Raw genomic sequence first — 12,330 nt, 5'->3', positions numbered from 1 at the left:
TCGATTCTGGTCAAGAGCATGTACCTTGGTTGCGGGCACATCCCCAGTGGGAGGTGTGCAGGAGGCAGCTGATCGGTGTTTCTCTCTCATCGATGTTTCTAACTCTATCTCTCTCCCTTCCTCTCTGTAAAAAAATCAATAAAATATATTTAAAAAAATAATTTAAACAAAAATTACAAAGACCCTGTAACTTAAAAAAGAAAGATTTTAGTGCTCACCTGAACCACCCTTCTCATGCACCCGAAGTCAGTTTGACTTTACTGGTCTGATTTTTCACAATTTGTCCCAGAGCCCGAGTGGCTGTAATTCTGACAGATGAGTGGGCATGTACCTGAGACCATGGCTGAAGTTCCGAGTCCAGTGGGGCTGTGAGGGCAGGCGGGTGGGTGTGTTGGTATCGAGGTGTAGTCCTCACGAGGGACCTTGTGAATAGTGTAGGTAGCTTAGTTCCCGCCCCGCGGCATTCTGGGTATTATATTCCTGCCTTGGGGCACTATGGGTAGTGTAGTTCCCGCCCGGGGCATTCTGGGTATTGTAGTCCCGCCCTGGGGCAGTGTGGGGAGCGACCCACACGCCCCTTGGGCGGAGCTTGGCGCTGGTGACTGTTCCCCGGGCTGTGATGGGCGAGGTAGGTTTGGCCGCCAGCTCGGAGGAAGGACAGTCGGGAAACCTGGGAAGGGAAAGCGTGGCAAGTGTCGCTGTGGCCCAGAGGTGTGCTTTCTCAGGGCGGGGTAGGGGGCGGGGGTCCCTGCGTCCTGTCCTGCTGGGGTCTGGAATAATACGGGTGATTTGGGGAACACGCGCGCCCTGGCCGGGAGCAGACGTGCCTAGGGCTGTGGGTTTGCGCTCGGGCTTCCTCTGGGTATTCGTGGGCGCGCGGCCGTGTGATGCCCGCCGTGCGGGGGAGGCGCTGCTTGGCACCAACGGACCCTTGTTCGGGGGAAGCGCTGGCCCGCAGACTAATTTGGGGTGGGGCGTCTGAGGCCAAGCGACTGTTAGCGGCCCCAGAACCTTGCGGGAGGCTGGGGTCCTGGCGGGGTCAGTACTCCTGTTGCCTGGGGCTTCCCTGTGTCTGCACGGCTCCCGCCGGTGCGGGGCCCTCCCAACAGCCCGGGGTGCAGTAAGTGGGATGGAGCCCATGGGCTAGGAACCTCCTGCAAACCCCTGGGCGGGTGGCTGACCCCTGAATTACAGGGGCTGAGGGAGGGGGAGGGCGGTCAGAATCCATACTCAAGTTCTTATTTTCAGCTTTTCATTATGAAAACATTGCAAGCATGCCCAGATGTGGCCCTGAGGTTCCATGGAGTCATCACTCAGGTTCACTACTTAACAACCAGAACCTGCCCTCTCCCCCCAGATCTGCATGTGTGCACCTCTTTGGGCATTGCCTCTACCCAGGAGCCTCTGCGAGGCCTGCTGTCCTGCCTCTGTAGGGAGAGTTCAGATCCAGGTGCGCCCCTTTCTCACTGAACCTGTCCTCATTGTGGAAAAAGGTAAAACTTGCGTCTCGCACATGCCAAGTGCTCAGGAACGTTACTTCGTGGGTTTACTGAACTCCACAGGCACATAGAAGATGATGTCATGCTAAGTGTTGACATGAGCTCAGAGCAGGCTTTTGCTAAAACCCACACCCTGCCTCTGTAGGGACATAGAACCTCCCTGGTTCTGATGCTTTCGTGAAGAGGACCCCAGTTGCAGGCTTGGGGGTTGCCAGCCTGCCCTCTGGGCTGGGAGAGAATCCTTTGGCTGGAGCTGCTTCTCTCTTGCTCCAGTCTGCCCTGGTGCCCTCTATGCTCCCCCCACATCCAGCAGGATTGCCTGTTAGGGTGGGGAGAAGAGGGGCTGGGGGCCTGGCAGCCCTCCTCAGGTGGGCAGCACGCCCTCGTGTCCCTGTAGTGCCTTTGCTCATGACAGAAGGCTCCTTGCTCTGCTTGTCCCTGGAACCTGTGTGTAGTCCTCTGTGGCTCAGAGCTGCAGGTGGTGTCCCGGGCTTCCCAACGTCTCCAGGGCACTCATCCGGACCCACTGTCCTTGGGGCCTCCGAGCCCCGGCTAAACACAGGTGGTGAGAAGTAGTGTTTGAGAGCAGTATGCCTATGTTGGCAGCCTGCCTTCTGTGCACTGCATAGTTTATTTCCTCAGCCAGCCTTGTACATTAGGTAGTAGAATTCTCATTTTATAAAGAGGGAAATGCTATAGTAACTTTTACCTTGGAGCCAGCCGTTCTTTAACTTTCAAAGTTTTGTTAATTTTTTAAAAATATATTTTATTGATCTTAGAGAGGAAGGGAGAGGGAGAGATAGAAACATTAATGATGAGAGAGAATCATTGTTCGGCTGCCTCCTTCACGCCCCCTACTGGGGATTGAGCGCACAGCCCAGGCATGTGCCATGTGCCCTTGGCCGGAACTGAACCCAGAACTCTTCAGTCCGCAGGCCAGCGCTACATCCGTTGAGCCAAACCAGCTAGGGCAACTTTCAAAGTTTTAATGAAAATGTAAAAGCAGGTGCTCTATCCTTCAAATTTGTATCTCGTGCTTCTAATGTGATAAAGATAGAACATTTGTTCACTTTCTCCTGATCCTTGGTCCCAGTCCCTAGTGACATTAACTTCTGTTGATGACAGTAATGACACTAACAGGGCAGGAATCAGACCAGCCAGTATTTGTAGCTTATCCCCTCTCTTTTTTAAAAAAAGAGATGCTGCAAACCCAGATTATTTAAGTGTTAGAGTGATAGCAACTAATTACAACTAAAAACACAGAAAACACAACAGTCTAAAGATTTAATAGTCCTTGTGTTTTAAAATGCCTCTGAACTTTCATTTTGTATAACCAAGGAATAGTAGTTAGAGGCATAGGTTAGCCATGGGGCTGGCTGGGGTTCAGGATTGGGTCACTTAGGTTTGTTTTTCTCTGTTTGTACCTAGAGACTGCCAGTCATAATCTCTTCCAAGGGCATAAAGACTTTTTGACTCTTGCCAAATAATAAAAGAAGTCTTTATTTTTCTTTAGGAAGAAGATGGAAGTAAGAAACTGTGACTATTAAGTAAGTTACACTAAATTCTGCATGTTCCTTCCCAGAAGATAAATTATATGTATTTGTAATATCCCTCTCCTTTAAGGTTTTTTTTCTACTTTTGGGGATGTAAAGGGAGATGGGTTATTAACTTTAAAATTATGGAAATCTGACAGTACAGCCAAAGCAATGAGGACACTGTGGGAGCACCTGTGTGCTCAGCTGCAGCAGTTGTCAACAATCTGCTCTCCGGCGTAGATTTTCTTTGCAGCAAATCTCAGATAACGCTCTACGGTACATACTTCAGTATGCTTCTCTTTTGTATAAGGACTTAAAGAAAATGCGCTTTATACCCCATATATATATACCCAACAAAATTAACCCCAATTTATCAATGCCATATAATATTCAGGCTGTGTTCCGTTTCCCCAGTTGTCACAAAATGCCTTGCTACAGTTCAAAGCCTGCTCTCAGCAGCCAGGTGAGGGGCACATGCAGGACGCTCTTGGGGACCTGCCTTCTGCATCCCCCTGCACTCTCTCACCCAGTCTGCCCCTGCCATCTCTTGGCACAGACTGCATGGCCTCAGGCTTCTTGCCTCCTTGAGTTTTCCAGATTTCCCAGTAATCTGATGAGCTGTTAAGTCTTGTCCATTCTTTCTCCTCTTCTCCTTTTTCCTCACCTGTATGTTAGCTCAGCATATTGTCTTTCCCCACGTTCTAGTTCATCTACTTCCTGTTACATAAAGGTCCTCCTCTCTTTATGGTGGGTTCTGAAGTCAGACTCTGAGGCTCCACTAGTACTGACTGTGTGACCCTGGCCATGTGCCCTCATTCGATGTCCTTCCCTTTTTCTCATCAGTAAAACAGGGCTAATGGCAATGTGCGGGTTGGAGGTGGAAAGGTGATCTTTGGACGGGGTGAGGGCACACGGTGAGTGCTCAGGGAGAGTGTGTTAGGTGATGGTGATTATCCGTTCGGCACTGGCCCACAAACAGCCTTTCCAGAATCATTGTCACCCTTCACTCCAGCTGGACTGCAGTTGACAGCCACAGGGGGTCTACTCCAATCCATGTGGTTTGTTTTTTTTCTCTTTATTTTATTGATTTTCCACAGAGAAGAAGGGAGAGGGATAGAGAGTTAGAAACATCGATGAGAGAGAAACACCGATCAGCTGCCTCCTGCACACCCCCCACTGGTGACGTGCCCGCAACCAAGGTACATGCCCTTGACCAGAATCGAACCTAGGACCCTTCAGTCCACAGGCCAACGCTCCATCCACTGAGCCAAACCAGTCAGGACCAATCCATGTGGTTTTATTCCCTCATGCCTTTATGCTTCACACCATCACCCTTGTTAACCAGCTGAGATGGTCTCCAATGCAAATATTTCTGAATGTTCTCTGGCAGGATTATTCCCAGGCACTTGCACGTGAGGACTTGAGGGCTTGCCTGGTGCTTTCCGATGGCCTGACTGTCCGCTGGTTGAGATGGTTCTCTGAGGGACAGGCACCGTGTCTGGTCTTGGTTCCTCTTGGGTGAGCACCCAGGTGTGAGGATAATGAGGGGCTATCCTTTCTGCCTGGAAAGTGACATCTGTGCGGGGAGTGATGGGAACTCAAGTGGGAAAGGGGGTTGGGCCGTTATTTGGCAGGAGTGTGGGTGGTAAGGTAATGTGTGGAGCTGTGGTCAGGGGGACCCACTGCAGGGTTTTGACCAGAGGAGGGTCATGATTTCTTCCTCATCTCTCTGCTCCCATTTTTAATGAAAGTCACCAAGAGAGCCCTAGCCGTTTTGGCTCAGTGGAAAGAGCGTCGGCCTGTGGACTGGAGGGTCCCGGGTTCAATTCTGGTCAAGGGCAGGTACCATGGTTGCAGCTCCTCCCTGGCCCAGGCCCTGATCGGGGCTCGTGCAGGAGGCAACCAATCAATGTGTTTCTCTCACATCGATATTTCTCTCTGTCTTTCCCTCTCTCTTTCACTCTAAAAATCAATGGAAAAATATTCTTGGGTAAGAATTAAAAAAAAAAGTCATCAAGGAAGTTGTCTAGGGAGAACCAAGATGGCGGCGATATAGGCAGACGTGTCCCAGGTCGTGTCCGGAGCAAATGGAGCGAGCAGCTGAAGCTAGTAACACTCACACCGAATTGGCGAAATTGCTCAGCTGGTGAGAGGGTTTACAGCCGGGAAGAGCAGAACTCCCCTGGTAAGGTAAAAAAAAACCAGGGATTTGGGCAGGAAAGTTTGCCAGACCTCTGAGCCCAGAGAGTCGGAGGGAGACCGCATGGCAGACAGCCGCGTCCCTTGGGACAGGCACAGCCCCTGACTGGGGAAAGGAGAACCGCAGGATTCCTGGCGCCACCAGGGAAATTGAGAGCTGGGTTCTGTGACCGCGGAGGACTGAGCCTAAAGGGGGCAGCCTGAAGAGCTGACCTGACCATACAGTCCCGGTAAGAGAAGAAGCTTACAGAAACCAAGCCTTCCCCGTTTCCGCGGCCGGCATTTGTTTGTTTGTTTTCACTGAACCCTGTTCATGGGACATTTCGGATACAGACACTCACCTGTGCTGAAGAGAGGGAGAGTGTGCTGAGGAGTGGAATCTGGGGAGAGTCTGGGGAAAGAGGGGGAGCCGGGAGAGGTGGTAGTGAATTGAGTGCTGAGACACCCCAGAGCCCGGGACTGGGGCAGCCACCCGCTCCTGAGAGGGAGTCTCCTCCCCTCAGCCCCCAGGCAAGGAGCACAGCCACACCCAGATTCCACCCTGAACGAGATCAAGGATTAAGATAACCTGATCAGTCCCTGGGAGTTAACAGGGTCTGGCCTATAGGGGGATTTTCAATCCTAGCAACAACATAGCGCCGGTAACTAACTATTACGCAGTCAGCTCTGGGCAGTGAACTTCCACTGGACAGAGAGGCCCTATAGCCTCAGAGGCCAACCCCAGAACACTGCCACCCAGAGGCTGACCCACAAACTGACTCTTTGCTAAACACAAAATAAGGCAGTCTAGGAAATAAATGCGGCATGCTTTAAAATAAGGACTGTGGTTTACAACACAGAGGAACAGTATATCGCAGGGAAACTCAACACTCTCCTGAATACCTGGAAGGTCTAAGGCAAGTCACACTGAAGAATAGAAGAAACGAAGGACCTTCACTACTGCAATTTTTTTTCTTTTTTCACTTTTTAACTAAGAAACCAATTTTTTTTTCATTCTTTTTTTTTCTTTTTTTTTCTTTCTTTTCTTCTTTTTCCATCACCTGATTTTACCCTTTTAATTACTACCTTCTTATTTTTAACCAGTATTATTACTGCTACCATTTTACCATTTTTTTAAAGTGCCATTTTATTTTTTCTTTATTTTATTTTGGGATTAGTGTTCACCATTCTATTTTCATCGTTATATTATTGGTTGTTTCTAGTTTGCATTCATATCCAGGGAGCTGTTGCTGGAATTTGTTGGGATTAATGGCTGTTCTATAGGAGTATTCTCCTCATATAAAAAGTCTCTTCCCTCTTCCACTTCATTCTCTCTTTTCGCTCTTTTTTTTTTCTTTTTTCTTTTCTTTTCTCGCTTTTATTTTCCCCCTTCCTTTTTCCCAATTTCATTTTTGCACTCCCTTTTTTTGGTCCCTACTTTTCTTTTCCTTTTTCTCTTTTATCTTTTTCTCTTCCTTCTTCCTTATCCCCTAATTCTCTTAATTCAGGTGGTCACCTTTAATTGGGGTTATTAATATCGTGAATATATTTGTGTATAGTGCCTGGTACGTGGTGCCTTGTTGTGTTGTATTTTGTGCCTTTAAATCAATGCAGCAGATCCAAGCAACAGCAACCTCCTGAGCACCTCATCCTCTGCTGAGGAACAGCAGCTGTACGTGAAACCTCGCCCCACCAGCCGGAAGAGCCACCACAGCTGTGAACAGCACCCACCAGAGGAGCTGCTGCCAACTGAAGAGCAGCTGCTACCGCAACCGCCCGAAGAGCAACCACAGACCAAGGAGTCACTGCCACCAAGGGAGCAACCACTGAACAACTCAACGTCTAGATATGTCAGTGAGATCAAACATGGGTAGACAAAGAAACCCCCAAAGGAAAGAGAAGGAGGACTCTCCAGAAAAGCAGCTAAGTAATACAGAGGCATGCAACATGACAGATAAAGAATTCAGAATAAGGATCCTAGAGTGCATAAACCGGATGGAGGAAAAAATCGACAACCTCTTCAAGAAGCAAGAAGAAACAGATGAAAAAAATCGATAACATATGGAAGAAGCTAGAAGAAACAGATGAAAAAATCGATAACATATGGAAGAAGATAGAAGAAACAGATGAAAAAATCAACAACCTAAGTAAGACCCAAGAAGAAATGAAGAGTGATATAGCTGCAATGAAAAACTCCATTGAAAGTATCAACAGTAGACTAGGAGAAGCGGAGGACCGAATTAGTGAATTAGAAGACAAGGAAGCAAAACACACCCAAAATGTACTGCAATTGGAGAAAAAAATTAAAAGAGAGGAGGAGAGCCTAAGGGAGCTTTGGGACAACATGAAACGAAACAACATACGAATAATAGGAGTACCAGAACAACAGAAAGATGAACAAGGATTAGAAAACCTACTCGAAGAAATAATATCAGAAAACTTTCCTGAGGTGGGGAAGAAAAAAGTCACACAAGCCCAGAGAGTCCCAAACAAGGTGAACCCGAAAAGACCCACACCAAGACACATCATAATCACCATGGCAAATGTTCAGGACAAAGAGAGAATCTTACAGGCTGCAAGAGAGAGACGGAAAGTTACATACAAGGGATCTCCCATTAGATTGTCAAATGACTTCTCAACAGAAACACATCAGGCCAGAAAAGAATGGACTGAAATTTACAAAGTGATGCAAAGCAAAGGACTGAATCCAAGAATACTCTATCCAGCAAGGCTATCATTCAAACTTGAAGGGGAAATAAGAAGCTTCACAGACAAAAAAAAGACTAAGGGAGTTTGTCACCACCAAGCCAGCAATGCAAGGAATGCTAAAGGGACTGGTATAAAAATAAGAAATAAAAAGCTCAGAAAGAAAACAGCCACACAAAAAAAGAAATGGCTACAAACAAGTACCTTTCAATAATAACTTTAAACGTAAACGGACTAAATGCTCCAACCAAAAGACATCGAGTGGCTGAATGGATAAAAAAACATGACCCATACATCTGCTGTCTACAAGAAACCCACCTCATTAGAAGGGACTCACACAGACTGAAAGTGAAAGGATGGAAAAATATCTTTCAGGCAAATGGAAAGGAAAAGAAAGCTGGGGTAGCAATACTTATATCGGACAAAATAGGCCTCAAAGTGAAGGCCTTAACAAGAGATAAGGAAGGCCACTTCATAATACTAAAGGGATCAATACAACAAGAAGATATAACCCTGGTAAACATATATGCACCCAATGTAGGAGCACCCAAATTCATAAAAAAACTCCTGGAAAATATCAAAGGAGAGATTGACAACAATACAATCATAGTAGGGGACTTTAATACACCATTGACAGCACTGGATAAGTCCTATAGACAAACAATCAGCAAAGATACAGCAATCCTAAATGACTCACTAGATCAGATGGACTTAATAGACATCTTCAGAACACTTCACCCCAAAGCCAGAGAATATACGTTCTTCTCAGGTGCTCATGGGACATATTCAAAAATAGACCACATATTGGGTCACAAGCAAAGTATCCCCAAATTCAAGAAGATTGAAATCATAAAAAGCGTCTTCGCAGACCACGATGGCATAATATTAGAAATAAACTACAATAAAAACAACCCAAAATACTCAAACACCTGGAAGCTGAATAGCATGCTATTAAATATTGATTGGGTTACCAATGAGATCAAAGAAGAAATTAAAAACATCCTGGAAACTAATGACAATGAAAACACAACAATCCAAAACCTATGGGACACATTGAAAGCAGTCCTGAGAGGGAAGTTTATAGCTCTACAGGCCTATCTCAAAAAACAAGAAAAAATGGTAGTAAATCATCTAACTCTACAACTCAAAGAATTAGAAAGAGAGCAACAAGAAAACCCCAGAGTGAGCAGAAGGAAGGAGATAATAAAGATTAGAGCAGAAATAAATGACATAGAGACCAAAAAAACAATACAGAAAATCAATGAAACCAAGAGCTGGTTCTTTGAAAGGATAAACAAGATTGATAAACCTCTAGCCAGACTCACCAAGAAGCAGAGAGAGAGGACCCAAATAAATAAAATCAGAAACGATAGAGGCGAAATAACAACAGACCCCACAGAAATACAAATGATTGTTAAAAAATACTATGGACAGCTTTACTGCAACAAACTAGACAACCTGGAGGAAATGGACAAATTCCTAGAAAAATACAGCATTCCAAAACTCAATCAGGAAGAATCTAAAAATCTCAACAGGCCAATAACTATGGAAGAAATTGAAGCAGTCACCAAAAAGCTTCCATCAAACAAAAGCCCAGGACCAGACGGCTTCACAGGGGAGTTTTACCAAACATTCAAGGAAGAACTAAAACCTATCCTCCTCAGACTACTACAAAAAATCCAAGAGGAAGGAACACTTCCAAGCTCATTCTATGAAGCCAGCATCACCCTCATACCAAAACCAGGTAAAGACAACACAATGAAAGAGAATTATAGGTCAATATCCCTCATGAACATAGATGCCAAAATCCTCAACAAAATCTTAGCAAATCGGATCCAGCAGTACATCAGAAAGATCATACACCATGACCAAGTAGGATTTATCCCAGGGATGCAAGGATGGTACAATATCCACAAATCAATAAACGTGATACATCACATAAACAAATTGAAAGAAAAAAACCACATGGTCATATCAATTGATGCAGAAAAAGTATTTGACAAAATTCAACACCCATTTTTGATAAAAACTCTCAGCAAGGTGGGAGTAGAAGGATCATACCTCAACATAATAAAAGCCATATATGACAGGCCCACAGCCAACATCATACTCAACGGACAAAAACTAACACCATTTCCCCTAAGAACAGGAACAAGACAGGGATGCCCCCTCTCACCACTCCTGTTCAACATAGTACTGGAAGTGTTAGCCATTGCAATTCGGCAAGAAGAAGAAATAAAAGGCATCCAAATTGGAAAAGAGGAAGTAAAACTGTCCTTATTTGCAGACGACATGATATTATACATACAAAACCCTAGAGATTCCACCAAAAAGCTACTAGACTTAATACATGAATTTGGCAATGTAGCAGGATACAAAATTAACCCCAAGAAATCTGAGGCATTTCTATACACCAATAGTGAACTTTCAGAAAGAGAGATCATAAAAACAATCCCGTTTACCATTGCACCGAAAAAACTAAGCTACCTAGGAATAAACTTAACTAAAGAGGTAAAAGACCTCTACTCAGAAAACTACAGGACGTTGAAAAAAGACATAGAGGAAGACATAAACAGATGGAAGAACATACCGTGTTCATGGATTGGTAGAATCAACATCATTAAAATGTCCATACTACCCAAAGCAATCTATAAATTCAACGCACTTCCCATTAAAGTACCAACAGCATACTTCAGAGATCTGGAACGAACTTTCCAAAAATTCATCTGGAATAAAAAAAGACCCCGAATAGCTGCAGCAATCCTGAAAAAGAACAAAGTAGGTGGGATCTCAATACCAGATATCAAGTTGTATTACAAAGCCACTGTTCTCAAAACTGCCTGGTACTGGCACAAGAATAGGCATATAGATCAATGGAATAGAATAGAGAGCCAGAAATCGGCCCGAACCAATATGCTCAATTAATATTTGACAAAGGAGGCAAGAACATACAATGGAGCCAAGATAGTCTCTTCAATAAATGGTGTTGGGAAAATTGGACAGATATATGCAAGAAAATGAAACTAGACCACCAACTTACACCATACACAAAAATAAACTCAAAATGGATACAGGACTTAAATGTACGACAGGAAACCATAAAAATTCTAGAAGAATCCAAAGGCAAGAAAATCTCAGACATATGCCGAAGCAATTTCTTCACTGATACAGCTCCTAGGGCACTTGAAACTAAAGAAAAAATGAACAAATGGGACTACATCAAAATAAAAAGCTTCTGCACAGCAAAAGAAACCATCAACAAAACAACGAGAAAACCCACTGTGTGGGAAAACATATTTGCCAATGACATATCTGATAAGGGCCTAATCTCCAAAATTTATAGGGAACTCATACAACTTAACAAAAGGAAGATAAACAATCCAATCAAAAAATGGGCAAAGGACCTAAATAGACACCTTTCAAAAGAGGACATTCAGAAAGCCAAGAGACATATGAAAACATGCTCAAAGTCACTAATCATCCGAGAGATGCAAATCAAAACAGCAATGAGGTACCATCTCACACCTGTCAGACTGGCTATCATCAACAAATCAACAAACGACAAGTGCTGGAGAGGATGTGGAGAAAAAGGAACACTTGTGCACTGCTGGTGGGAATGCAGACTGGTGCAGCCACTATGGAAGACAGTATGGAGTTTCCTTAAAGAACTGAAAATGGAACTCCCATTTGACCCTGTGATCCCACTTCTAGGAATATATCCCAAGAAACCAGAAACACCAATCAGAAAGGATATATGCACCCCTATGTTCATAGCAGCACAATTCACCATAGCTAAGATCTGGAAACAGCCTAAGTGCCCATCAGTAGATGAATGGATTAGAAAACTGTGGTACATCTACACGATGGAATACTATGCTGCTGTAAAAAGGAAGGAACTCTTACCATTTGCAACGTCATGGATGGAACTGGAGAGCATTATGCTAAGTGAAATAAGCCAGTCAATAAAGGAAAAATACCACATGATCTCACTCATTCATGGACAATAGAGACCATTCTAAACTTTTGAACAATAATAGATACAGAGGCAGAGCTGCCTCAAACAGATTGTCAAACTGCAGCGGGAAGGCCGGGGAGGGTTGGGGGGCAGGAGGTAGGGGGGTAAGAGATCAACTAAAGGACTTGTATGCATGCATATAAGCATAACCAATGGACATAAGACACTGGGTGATAGGGGAGGCTAGGGGACTGTCTAGGGCGGGGGGATAAAATGGATACATATGTAATACCCTTTGTAATACTTTAAGCAATAAAAAAAATAAATAAATAAAAATAAAAAAAAAAGGAAGTTGTCTATACTTGATAAATGCAGTTTTTCTCTATCCACTGTCGTCTAATTTCCAGATATGTTGGGATTTTTCTAGATAACTTTTTATTACTTATTTCTTATTTAA

The 12,330-nt window shown here is 44.5% G+C and overlaps 1 protein-coding gene across 6 annotated transcripts in view; it reads left to right on the top strand.

Moving 5' to 3' along the window:
• The first annotated feature begins 542 nt into the window (after positions 1–542).
• The window catches only part of ZNF169 (zinc finger protein 169), a 62,681-nt gene continuing 50,893 nt past the window's right edge, over positions 543–12,330 (top strand). For 3 of the 6 annotated variants that reach the window (XM_059656439.1, XM_059656438.1, XM_059656434.1), the window contains exons 1-3: positions 543–628; positions 1,358–1,493; positions 3,013–3,046. The gene's annotated coding sequence lies outside the window, so the exon portion shown is untranslated. Of the gene's footprint in view, positions 629–1,230; positions 1,494–3,012; positions 3,047–12,330 lie in introns of those variants that run through there. The other 3 variants (XM_059656436.1, XM_059656440.1, XM_059656435.1) reach the window with 3 other exon arrangements.

This window comes from Myotis daubentonii, chromosome 11 (genome assembly GCF_963259705.1).
Source record: "Myotis daubentonii chromosome 11, mMyoDau2.1, whole genome shotgun sequence".
In the NCBI taxonomy this organism is placed as follows: domain Eukaryota; kingdom Metazoa; phylum Chordata; class Mammalia; order Chiroptera; family Vespertilionidae; genus Myotis; species Myotis daubentonii.
Note: the sequence above shows the minus strand (reverse complement) of the source record. Positions and strands in the feature narration are given on the sequence as shown.